The sequence below is a fragment of the Lycorma delicatula genome, chromosome 3 (genome assembly GCF_047948215.1).
Source record: "Lycorma delicatula isolate Av1 chromosome 3, ASM4794821v1, whole genome shotgun sequence".
Classification (NCBI taxonomy): Eukaryota; Metazoa; Arthropoda; class Insecta; order Hemiptera; family Fulgoridae; genus Lycorma; species Lycorma delicatula.
In genome coordinates, this window is record NC_134457.1 from 204772371 (window position 1) to 204786500 (window position 14130).

Here is a 14130-nt window from a genome sequence, read left to right on the forward strand (position 1 = left end):
AAAAAATATATTTCTTTCTTGATAGAATATTTCACTCCTGATGATTGTAAGTATAGCTCACACTTGGAGCTATGAATATAATCGAAGATAAAATTTAATTACAATCAAATTTCATGGCACTATAAGCGCATAAATGTAATTAAATATAAGAAAAATGTCTTTATTTAAACTGTTTTATAATTGTGGATGTTAGAAAAACCAACTGTGTTTTCCAGTTTATTCATTAAATTAGATTTACTAATAAATATTCATTAAATTACAAATGTACGAAGTTGGTATACATTTCTTTAAAATATTCTTTTAGTACAGTCGGTATATGTGATTTATTTATGCACGCATCCTTTTATCATTTACCCTATCGTAGTTTTTTTTTTTTAAACAACAATTGGGTAAATGTAAATTCTTGAGGTATTCAAAATTCTAAAAATTTCTTAGTGAAAAATACTAAAAAGCCTTTTAATAAATTCTGATTAAAAAAAAATCGTTAAGAGAAAAAATTAAATCTTTAATGCTGTTGGTTGTTTATAGTGTAAATATTTGTAGTACGTTTCTTTTTTAATATTTTAATAATAATTGCAGTAAGAAGATATTTTAATATTGACAATTTTACAATTTACCCGTGGGCAAGTTTAGTGAGTTTCTGAATAATTAATGAATATTAAACAATTCTTCAAATCTTTTGTGTGTGTGCGCTTATGCGCGTATGTGGTTACTCTAAAGACAACATGTAGATGTGATCGAAAGGCTGAAATAAATTTTAAAATTTAACGACTTAATGTCTGTTTAGAAAATTTGAAATATTAACAAATTATGTAAACATTTTTGTAAACATCAGAAAATATAAATTACCTCTTTTCCAACTAAATGTAAAAAAAGACCTAAAGTTTTGTCTCCATTTAATTTTCATAACTTCCTATTCGGTGAAAATTTCTCAAATTCAAAATATATTTCGTATCTTAAGTCCTCAATTGTCTATGTTATGTTGTCTAATTTCTTAATTTTTCACTTACACATCCTAGAAAAAGTTCATTAACCCAGATGCGTTAATATACATATTTATACAAATACGGTAACCAGCTTCCCACATTTTACGATATTCTACCATCACCTCTTTTCTTCAATGCATATTTAAAACTTATTTTTCTCCTTTGTCAACCTATTTAATTTTTAGCATCATCTGCAATATCTCATTTCAGTAGCTTCTACTCCATTTTTTTTTAACAATTTATACTTATAAATTTAAAAAAAATATGATTAATTACCCGTTTCAGTATTTTCGTTTTCAGTTTATCTAGTCTGTTCACTGAATTTAACTTAAAATACAATTAGTATAAATAGTCTTATAAAAACTATATTTAACGTGCAGATTCTCTTGCAACTTAAGAGTACTGTTAAAATGTAGATTGATTTTTATATATCTCTCTTTTTTTTATTTATATCGCATCAAAAATAAAGTTATTAGCGACTCATCAATATCTGAATGGATGTACCACTAAACGTGTAGTTTTTAACTGACACAGGTCGACCATTCCTGAGACGTGTGACTAATTGAAACCCAACCACCAAAGAACACCGATATCCACAATATATTATTGTATAAAAGTTAGGAATTTTTAACTCTCATTTTTTAAATCAGCTCGTTTACGACGATGGTTTATTACTAGATCACCCCGTTGGGTTCTTAATATATTTCTTGTATTATATTTCGTGTACATTTCTTAACTGCTTGATAATATAAAATTTAAAATAAATTATTCTAATCTTTAGCAACCGACGCTAAAGATTACGACGATTTTCAGTTTAGTCGAATAATATCATCAGTGAATCTTATTCTTTTAACATTTAGTCTGAACTGTTAATAAATTTCAAATTTTGTTGGTATTTTAATTTTTTCGTATTTAAATGATAAAATAATGTTTAAATTATATTAATATTTAAATTTTAAAATAATGTAGATAAAACTTTGTCTTATTCCTTTTATTTTAATTACTATCTATCTCTTCTCATATTTTATTCTTGTTAAAAGTGCATGATCCTGGTAAAAAATATACAAAATTTTTCTTTCTCTACATTTTCAGTTTTATTTTAATTTAAACATTTTAAGTATTAAATACCATTGTATAGGACTCATCTGTTAAAAAACATTCTAAATCTTAAAGACAGGATTAAATCTTGTGTATAATTACACATATTTTGAAGAGAGTAAGTTGAATACTTTACTTTTGAAAACGTATTTCAATGAATTTTCTCTTCTACGTAGAGATGTACCTACATTAATTCATTGTTTCTAATCAAAAAGAACACATTAATTAAATGCTTTACGCTTACCCACTCTTTCTCATAGAAACAAAGCATTTAAAATATTTGACATAGCCAAAAGATGAAATTATTAGAATTTTTTTTCTAATAGTATCTTTCCTTATATGAGCACAGAAATGTTGTGCTTTCAGTGCTGAATATCATCTGAATTATAATAACTTGGGATGTAGATGCACATTGCATAGCTTGTTCAATAACAAAGGTAACGAGAACATAATCTTTTCATCGTAAGGTTGAGAAGGACAGGATGATTTTTATTATTGCGAACGACTGTGCTATTTTTGGGAATGAATATTGGTACCATGATTTTATAAAAACTTTATTTTATAATTTTTTCTCAATAGTTTTTTATATAAGCTTATAAATTTATATGCGCATAAAATCTTTGGTGCAAACTACTTTAGGGAATAAATCAATATTCCTCTTTTACAGGAATCGTTATTAAACAACGCCAACTTTATTTATTTAGGTTTTATTAAGGCTATGTGAACAGAAACGCTGTGTAATCATCATTTTTAGAAACCTTGATGTACGAGTTTTTCATAATTATTTTTTTGTTGATAAATAAATTGAAATAAACGAAATATTAGAAACATGAAAAAAATAAATCCAAAAGATCACTCAAAATTGTGTTGTGAAATAAAATATATTCCCGTTTTATAACTTATAAAATATATGACTTAATTTTTTTGGTCAATCCTTGTAACGTATGTGTTAAACGCATTTGGATTGAGGCTCGACAAAGCTAGTTGCGTAAGGTATTTACTGTCTTAAACTGAAAAATAATAATAAAATTCCAAGGTTTTTCATTGTGTTTTAGATCATAGTGGGTATTTTCATTAAAAACCCATCTTATATTATAATGCGCACCACGAAAAAAAGGTTTATCTTTGAAAAATTATACCTTAAGAAAAAGAAATATGTAGTGGATAAAATTCAGTATTATACCATACTTAACTATAATTTATTTAAAGAAAACCTATATGAACTATAGCCAACTACGTGTAAAAGTATTTCGATTTTAGCCTGTTTAAACGCCTTATTTAGCTGTTTTACACGCATTTCAAGGTTAAAAAAAACTTGAAGTAACAGGACAGTGAAAAGCAATAAATTTTTCATTTTATTAGATAAGCTTTTCACAGAATTCTATAAATCTGAGATCTATATGAACCAAATCCAATTTAAAGCAAGAATCCAGATTGTTTTGCAAAGATAGTCAGTTTTTGACTTATCATTTTCAAATGATATGAATAAGTAGTAAGCTGTATTTAGGCGGTACTTTATTAGGATCAGATACGGGAACAATATAATACCATTCGTTAGTTGCAGGCTACAAAAAAAAAAAAAGAAATAGTATATGTATTTTATTAACAATCAAATTATGTGATTACTGCGGTACACTTACAGGTTAATATAATAAAATTTAATTTTAAAAAACTTACATCAAAATTTTTCAGTTACAAATATTTTATTGCTTTAGACTTAAAAGTGTATTTGTTTAAAAAATATATAGTGTATACCGCATTTTTATGTAAAGCCAACTAAGATGAGAAGTTTATTAAAAGGTATTTTGTAAAAAAAAAAAAAAAATTAAAATACTACCATGCATGAATATTTTTTGTCATGGCTATGTTTTAAATTATACAGAAATAAAAGTAGACAAATTGAATAGATAAGTCTTGCAGATAAACGAAAGTCTTTTCTTTCAATGAAAGGAGAGTTAGTTTTTGTTCACCTTGTAATAGCTTATTTAAGTATTTATTTACTGGATATTCTGTACGTTTTTAGCTTGTGTTTGCACTAATATTTGGAGTGCTATTATGATTGCATTTTGGGAAAAGAGTTACTTAATCGTAAAAATTAATTACTTATACCAGTGGCGTTGTATCTTTCCGGACGAATTTAAAGATTAATAGGCTTCATGATAAAGGTAAAATATAGATGGAGATTTTATTATTCTGTTATTATACGCAATAATATTTCTGTTAAAGTAGGTCTACGCAATATCATTATGATACAAAATATTTCTTTAAAAAAAAGTAAAGAAAAAAAAACATTTTGGAATAATTTTTAAAAGAATACAACGGTTGTTTGAAATATAGTAAGCCATCTTTAATGTGTTCCTTAGCCCAATCTGACAATTTTCAACATTTTTTCTCCAGTTACCAGCTATTTTTTAGATCGATTCTTTAGGATAATTATAAGACAAAAAAGCTCAAAGATAGTTCACAAAAAAAGCTACTTAAATCTTAATCTAAATAAGACATTTATATAAAGTTGAATTTGAAATGTTTTTCTCTATGATTTAAAGGTGTGGACTTGTTGAAAAAATGACAATAAAATCAATAATACTTTCTGAAACATCATTGGAAAAAAAATTTAGAATGTAAAGTGAACGGTTAGGGTGAAGAATGAAAGGGTTTAAAAGGTCGTTCGTGCAATAATTAAAGATACAAATGACTGAAGAAAAATTATTGTTTATTCAATACCAAAAAAACTAGTACTATTTTTCAACTTAGTTCTTGTTTACATTTAACCACGTGTACCATCTTTCTGTAAACCTTTTTTATTCCAGAAAATAAAGGATTGTTCAACTAGTTGACTGAGCTATTATTGTACAGCATTCTTTATCTGCTTGACCGCTCATGTTTGACAGGCCAAAAAAAATTCCCTTTCGGCACGCCGGAAGTCGGAGGTAGATTTTACCGGTGCTAAGTAGGGGATAAAAAAGATTTCCACCTTAAAGTTAAGAAAAACTTCAAATTTTTTCAATACGACAATGGTTGCTTTGTGAAAAAAGTTTCACACGTTTAGCATATGACAAGCCCCATCTTCTTAACAATTCCAACAACATTTTGGTCATCCCTTGCCGTAAGGGTTGGTCATATCAAAAACTGTTTAAAACAAAAGTTTTAGATAATGTATAGAAGACTAACGACCATTTTAAACCGATTCGATACTGTACCTATTAAGGGAGGTATGATTTTTTTGTCTTTAAAACCCCACCCAATTTTTTCCACCCCCTGGGCCAGTGGTTGGTAATATCAAAAAACTTAAGTTAGATAAGTTTTAGGCCCGTATCCAAAGAACAGTAGGAAACAGTGGGAAAAGAATTCTATATTTTACTTAATAAGAAGATTATAGCGATATTTTCTTTTGTCGAAAAAGCCTCTTCTCCATTTCCACCCCAATGGCCGTTAACGAACTCGACCGAGATTTTGGGACGAGTTATTTTTAAGGAACAATTTGAAAGTATTTGGCGTAAATTACGGCAGTTATCGTGTCCTCAATAAAGTTAAATATATATGTATAAACTTTTGAGCTGAGGGTGGTTTTGGTTAAACTTGCGGAATGTGAAACGCGAAGATATGTAGGAATTTTTCGGAAGTCGAATCTTGTTACCCGTTACAATAGGTAGCTTTTACGTTACTTGCAGATGTTAAAAAGTAACGTTTTACGTTACTTTTTAACATCTGCAAATGAATTTCAGTTTCAGATTTTACAACTTTAGAAAATAAAACTTTTTTTAGACCGCGCTGTTCTTTCACAATACACGTTTCAACACAACCAATATTTTTAAATAAAAAAAAAGGAGTTTATAGTAATGGATGTTTTTTCCTAACAGCGGATATCTTCTATGTTAAGGGCTTGCAACTTGAACGTCAGATATTTTCAGTTTACTGTATTTATTGCTTTTCCGCTATTTCCATTTTGTTTTCTTTAATTACTGATGACCCTGTTTTTTCAACGAAAACAAGAAACTTTCAATAAGTAAAGAAAAATGATGTCGTTCAAGGATAGAAAAAATAATTAGGCATAAAGACAATTTTCCCAGTTTATTGGAAGTAATATGTGGAAATAAAATATTAAGAAGACTTTGGTAACACTATTTAATACAGTTCGCCAGAAAAATATGGCGGTTATTCAGAAGTGAAAAAAAATAGAAAATGGGTTGTAATAAGTCTTAAGTGAAAACTGCAGAACAATCAGATGATTGTTTGTTTGAAAATTGAAGAAAAAATCTAAAATTGTATGGCCATTTTGATGGTTAAACTATTCGATTAATATCACTAGATAGAAAGAAAATACTAACTAAAAAATAATAAATAAATGAAAAAGAGATAATGAAGAGATTTCAAATATGGTCAATTCAGTTATGGAAATTCCGTTTTTTTGAGTTGAATAACATGACGTAATAATCAATAAAGTATGCTTGCAGTGAAGGAGCTGGTACATTAATTACTACATAACATAATAATGTTTAGTTTTATTGAGCACATCTGATTATAATACTATGTGCTAGCTAGTGATTTTCTTGCGAAATTTAACGTAAAGAAATACTACTTTTTACTTATCTGAATTATATTTAATTAAAAAAAAAATTATTCCACTAATATTGTTCTTTTATAACTATTATATAGACTTTTACTACGTATCAAAATTAATGTTATGACTTCCGAGGCTGAGTAGTTAACGTCTAGGCATTTCGTGCGGAGTTCCCGGGTTTGAATCCCGGTCAAGCATGGCATCTTTTAATACGCTACCAATTTCTACCGGGCTAATGACCATAGCTGTTATGCCCACTCTTTCATAACAAAAAAAAAATTTAGTGTCAAGTAATTTTTTTTGTTTTTTCTGATTTTTAAAAATAATTATTTCTGATCAGTACTGGCATTAAAAAAAAAAAAAGAAAACTGAAAACGTCAAGGTTGGTCAAAATCACCCTCACTTGTGGAGGAAAAAAAGAGATTACTTATAATTCAGTTAAAAGGACAGTTTTTTAAAATTAATTTTGAATTATTGTTGTCATTTTTTCTTAAGATAATTAGAACAAATAAGATACTAAAATGGTATTATAAATAAGGTAATAAAATGAATTTGCTTAGATTAAAAGAGATATGACTTGTAATCAAATAAATGCAACCAGAAATTTATACCGCATTAAGCTACGAGTTTGTAACTCACCAGCAAAGGTACAACGAATCTAGTAAGGTTTTCATTTTTCAGTCTCGTTTCTTAAGTATTACTTTTGATTCCCTCACTTAACTTCCTGTATGCATTTTGCTGAACCGTATGTTATTAATAGATTAATTTGATGCTCTCTTTCTTGATAAAGATGTATTAGAAGCGTTAAAAATAAATTCTGGCACGGATAAAATTCTAAGTAAACACTAAATTAATGCTACAACAAATATGATTTGGCAACTTACGCAGATTTATAACTAAATTTATTTTGCTGAAATGTATCTTATTGTTTTTAAACTAACTAGGTATCAAAATAAGTATCTAAGTTGCATATACAGTCTCTTCTCAAAATACGTCCTTTCCGTGATGCCTTCTTCTACCATATTATTTTCAGAATCTTCCTTTTCTCTCCCCTATATAAATAGAGATATTTGTTTTATATGTTTTATTTGATTATATAGAACTATAAATAGAAAGATTTGTTTTCGTTTATTTTAATTTTGTAGTAACAAATTTTGTTTGACTTTGTTTCAGTACTCTCTTTATTTCTAATCTTAATTTATAATTTTATGTTTACGTACTGTAAGATATATATGTATGAGTTTTTAACAAAATTTTATTATTAGAATTTATTCTAATAAATAGGTAGGATAATTACGTGATATTAATACAAATAATAATACTAATAATAATATTAATAGAAGAATAAAATATGAAACCTTCAGTGGTAGACGCAATTAGTCAATTTAAAAAAAAAATTAAAGTGATATATTCTGTTAAAAATCTTTTTGTATATATATATTGCGATATATTATTGAAAACTGAAATAAAATTTTAACGTGTAACTAACTGGTTTTATAAATAATAATAACTAAAAAAACATTGATAAAATCAATAGGAAACATAAACGAATGCAATTTTCCAGTTGACAGCACAGATGCCTCACGTATAGTAAAAGAGGGGAAGGTTTCTGAGAGTCAGATTTCTGAGCTGTCGTACACACGGAATCTCTTTCCTGAACCGTTGAGATACTCTTTCTTACTCCTTCACTAAACTCCTCCTCAACTCTTCTCTGTCTGGTTTACGCTTCGTCTAACGCTTTCTCACTTTAAATATATTGTTTCCTTTTTATTCTTTCTTCTTCCTGTAACGTCCATTTTAAAGGAATAATACTCAACACTTCATCTTTACTATTATTGTTTTTCTCCCTTTTTTACCGTAGAAACGTACAAACAGATATTTTCATTGGTTACATTAAAATTATTAATGTATATACACCTGCATTTATAAAACTAGCGGATTATTCTTTATGTTCCAGAATGAGGGAATTCTTTCTTTCTTATTTAAACACTTTTTTGTAATAAAAAATAAGTAATCATTTTTTAACCACCTTACAAGCAAAAAGAATATATGTTCTCAAGATATTTTGTTTTTTCAAACCATCATCTGGAGATTAAAAATATAAAAGTAAAAAATTAAAAAGTAAAGAATCAACAGTATGTTGAGCAACTGTTGACATTCAAGCAGTCATGACTGTGTACTCATTTTAATTTTTGATTTATTATAATATTTTTAATCTCCTGATGATGGTTTGAAAACCCTAAAGATCTTGAGAACATATATAACATATACTTTTTTTTTGCTGGTAAGCTGGTTAAAAAAAATATTTTTACTTCTTTGAACAAAGTAAAGGAAGTATTGTGATCGCAAAAAATTTAATTTCAACGGAAATGTCTATTTTGACCATCTCTGTATCGATTTTCAGTAGTTTCGGCGTGACGTCTCTACGTACTATGTATGTATGTACGTATCTCGCATAACTCAAAAAACTATTAGCTGTAGAATATTGAAATTTTGGATTTAGGACTGTTGTAATATCTATCTATGCACCTCCCCTTTTAATTGTAATCGACTGAACCAAAAGTGTACAAAAAAGCCCAAATCCCCTCCCCAAAAAAAATGAATTTTGGACTTTTCTAAACTGCAGTAATAAAGCCCTTATTGACAGCTTCTCAACGATTTATCATAAATGGTACTTATTTTCATTGGTTCTAGAGTTATAGCCAAGTAAAATTTTAATTAATGAAATATTTGGATATTTACAAGAGAAAGGTAAATCGGTTTAAATCCGACTTTTTTTTAATACCTGAGATGTGTGGTTAAATGAAACCCAACCACCAAAGAACACCGGTATCCTCGATCTAGTATTCAAATCCGTGTAAAAATAACTGGATTTACTAGGACTTGAACGGTGTAACTCTCGACTTCCAAATCAGCTGATTTGGGAAGACGCGTTAACCACTAGACCAACCCGGTGGGTTTGAACGTATGTCTGAATATCCTCATCAAGGCATTCTACCTGTGACAAGTTTGAAAACTGGGAAAATACGCGCCGACTAATATTTTGCTTCATAAATTTCAATTTTCCAAGAAAAGCTGAAATTACACCCTTTGTTTTTATTAAATTGAGACTGTCCTCTTGTAATTGTAAGTTAATGTCATTAAATTTTTTGAACAAATCTGTCAAATACGCGATGTCAGCTTTCAAAGTGATCAGGTTTTCTTTTAAATTTGAATCTTTATCTTCCAGAAACTCTAAAACTGATTCAAAAAGTGAGTAAAATCTTTTTAAACTTGCACCTTTCGACAACCAGCGTACTTCAGTATGTAAGAGCAATCGTTGGAAGTCTTCGTCATTTTCATCGCACAATTGGGCAAATAAACGCGTATTCAATGCATTGCTTCTTATCTTGTTAACCGCATTAATTACAAGTTGAAGCGATTGGTGCAATCTATCACTCAGATTTTTCGCTACTAGGTGTTGTCGGTGGATGACACAGTGAATTGCAGTTACCTCTGGTATAACTCTGAATATGGAATATGCAAGTATTTACAAGTAACAGTCGCTGAGCTTCCCAAAACATTATTTGCCTAGATTGATACGCAAAGTCAAGCCAACATTTTAGTTCTTCACTATCGAAACCAGATGAATTTTCGTGGGCCAGACAATTCGTGGCTTACGAATTGTGAACCCCCATTTTTTTGTCACGCCAACGTAGACCCCCCGTCGAGTCTCCCATGGAACCCTGGGGGTCCACCTGGACCACTTTGGGAATCAATGTTTTATACGATTTTTTTATATATCCAGCATATAATTTATTATTATAGATTATTATTCTGAAGTAATTCTAAGAGTATTATACTTCTCAAGTAACAATTTATTACATAATAATAATAATAACGACTATTCGCGGCTTCGCACGCGTACTTGACTTAGCCTGACCTCTTTTATGCTCGTTTGAACATCAGTTTTGGCAGCTCTGAATTTTGCTTGAAGTTCAGTTTGCGGGTTTACTTTGTAGCCTAATAATGAACGAGTGAGTCCAACAATGAGCTGGAAAACGGGTGAGAAGGAGAACATGAAATGGTGATCGGACTTACAGCGGTGTAAACAAACAATTGTGTACCAATTTTCAACTTTGATTGTTACCTTCAGAAATAAGAATGCTGTTAGTACTGGAAAACTGCATTTAATGATAAGATTTGTAGGCTTTCAAAAAATGACTTTGGTCGATTTCCTCACATTTTTCGAGATATTTTGAAAAACCCCAAATATACGTGTTAAATTTTGCTTAAGGAGGTGAAACAGGAGGATGAGGGTAGTTTTTCAAAATTAAAAGTTGATACAGATTATCCTCTTGTTTGGAACTGTTAGCTTGCAAAATTTCATCGCGTCGGAGTAAAACTGTAGATCTATATAAAATACAAATGGGCACACAATTATTTATAGAAGATATTTATTCCTAACTCACTAAAAGAATTATACGATAAGATTGCTCGAGACCCAATTTTCCACAAATAAAATCGATGGAACAATTTTGAGTAAAAGTGATAGAAAGAAAAAATTAATAAATATGATTTATATATGTTAATAAAGAGACAAAACGTTATCGTGTAAATAGAAATAATCGCAATAAACTTGTAACGAATTGAAATGAAAAAATATATCTGAAGAAATTCGTCGTCTTACACGAGTCAAAATGAGACAATTATTTTATACGGGTTAAAACTGGAAAGGTAGTTAGTTAAGAAGTGCGCTGGTGTAAACAATGTTGGGCGGTCGAAAAATTTTCCCATGTTTCTTGTCAATTGACTAATGATATCAGATTAATGAAAAATGAAAAAAATAGTTGAAATATAACAAAAAAGAAAAAAATATTAATTTACTTAATAAACATTTTACGATTTAAATCAATAAAATTTATAATATAAATACTTTTTTTACCTATTGTTGAAAACGATAGAAATTTACGTCTATCGTTTTTCGTTATTTTTATTCTTATTCTAGGAAATAGAAAGCTTTTTTAAGATTCCAAAACAACCAACATTGTTAGTATTTTTTATTCTTATTGTAAAATAATTATCAAAATATTTATTTGTTTTATAGTGTTTCGTAAATATTATTTATTTGTTAATATTTATTATTATTATTTTTTTCATGTTTTTCTTTGTTTTCCTATGTATATATAAGACAACATGTTGTGAGTGATTTCATAAACAATGACCACCAAAAACCATTGAAGATAAATTGATGAAAATCCACGTTTAAAATATGAAATATTTGGATCTTACAAGGGGAAGGCCCATTGGTTCAAATCCGACTTCATCATCCTATTTTTAACTTTTTTTTTAAATTTAAACGCATTGATTTATTAATTTACCTCTGTGATAAAAAATTTACAATTAATGAATTTTAATAATTCACTAATAACAATAAAAAAAATGGAAATATTTATGAAATAAATATTTAATCATGTATATTATACACAAATATAAAAAATATTATATTTTATATATTTATAATTTTTTTTATAGATGAAATGTTTCATTAATTAAAATTTTATTTTGGTATAACTCTGGAACACCAATTAAAATAAGTACCACTAATTATATATTATTGAAAAGCTTTCGATGAAGGCTTGTTATTGCAGTGAAGAAAAATTCCAAAATCCAAATTTTTTTAAGATTTTGGGCTTTTATGGACACTTTTGGTACAGTTGATTCCAATCAAAAGGGAAGATGCACAACTAGATGTTATAACAGTAATGAATCCAAAATTTCAAAATCTTGTGGCTAAACGTTTTTAAGTAATGCAGAACACATACGTACGTACAGACATCACGCCGAAATTAGTCAAATTGGATTCAGGTATGGTCAAAATGGATATTTCCGTTGAAATCTGAAAACCGAAATTTTTCACGATCACAATACTTCCTTTACTTTGTAAAAGGAAGTAAAAATCAATTTCATTATTAAAAATCAAGTTTATAATATACGGATTTGAATCAAATTTATACAGAAATGAATACTAATCGTGGATACCGTTGTTCTTTGGTGGTTGGGTTACAAATAACCACGCATTTCAGGAACGGTCGACCTGAGACTACAAGACTACACTTCATTTACTTTCATATACATGTCAACCTCATTCATCGTCTGAAGTAATACCTTACGGTGATTCCCGGAGGCTAAACAGGAAAAAGAAAACGTTTATAATATTATTATAAAAGTACAGTTTATAATATCCATACAACGATATGTAATCTTTATATGAATATCTAAAAAACAATGTTTAGATTTTTTTTTTGAAATTCGATTTTGAAAGGGGTGAAGGAAGGTAATAAACTTTTAACAATGATTGCAAATTTTTCCCATTTGCAACACTATACTAAACGAGATATTCAGTAGATTTGGGCTTGCAAATACTCTTCAGATAAATATTAAAAACAGTTTTAGGTTTTTTTTTAATTTCAATTTTTAAATGGCGCGGCGGCTCAACCAACGCAGCCATTGCAACTTCTACTGTTACTGTGCAAGGCGACTGGCTGCATCCACTTCCAGTTAGTTGACTAAAAAATGATAAATTAGAATTGATGATAGGAAACGGAAGTATCCAAATAGCGCGAGCAAAGCCGCGACGGGCATGTTTGTGTATATATATATATATATATATATATATATTTCTTTTCTGTGTCTACTGATGATTATTGTTTATCAATGGCCGTCTAATTTAAGTTTAGAATTTAAATGACTAATGTTGTTTTAAAATTTATTTCAATAACCGTTTAACTTATTTATTTAATGACATGTAAGTCACGTAAACAGGTAGATAATTAACTTGAAAGTATTTGGTAAATAGAAGGTAAAACTCTATACTCATTAGTGATTATTTTTATTTTAGAAAGGATATACCACATTTGGTAACGGAGATTAATGATTTTACTGTTTCTATTTTCTGCCTTGTAATATTATTCCGTACATAAAATTTATTTTTAATTTTTTTATTATTTCTTGAAATAGAAATTAAAAGACTGTGGGAATATTCATTCTTATCTTACTCCTTTCTAAGCTGATTTTTATCATTTCTTGTTTTCTATTTTTTATATTGTATCCAATTCTTTTATAAATTGCAAACAAATCTTCATTCTCTCTACATTTAAAATACTTTTTTTCTTAAAATGTTACCAATTCTCTTAAAAATTAGTTTTAATTATATGTATTTTTTATTTATTTTTGTTAGTAATTCTATCTATTAATTAATATGCCATTTTTCATTATTTTGTTACATTACGGTGTGATTAAATGGTCGTACACTAGTCATATTTGTCGTAATATTATCTGACTGGCAGAATTAATTGTAAGACAAGCAGTAATGGAATGTACGTCTGAATGTTTGAACAAGCACACTGTTCCGGTGTCACTTCTACTTAATAATTAACTTTAATTACACCCCTAAGGAGGAGGCACTAAGTTTTCAACAGCAAAACAAATTTTCACCAAGTCAGT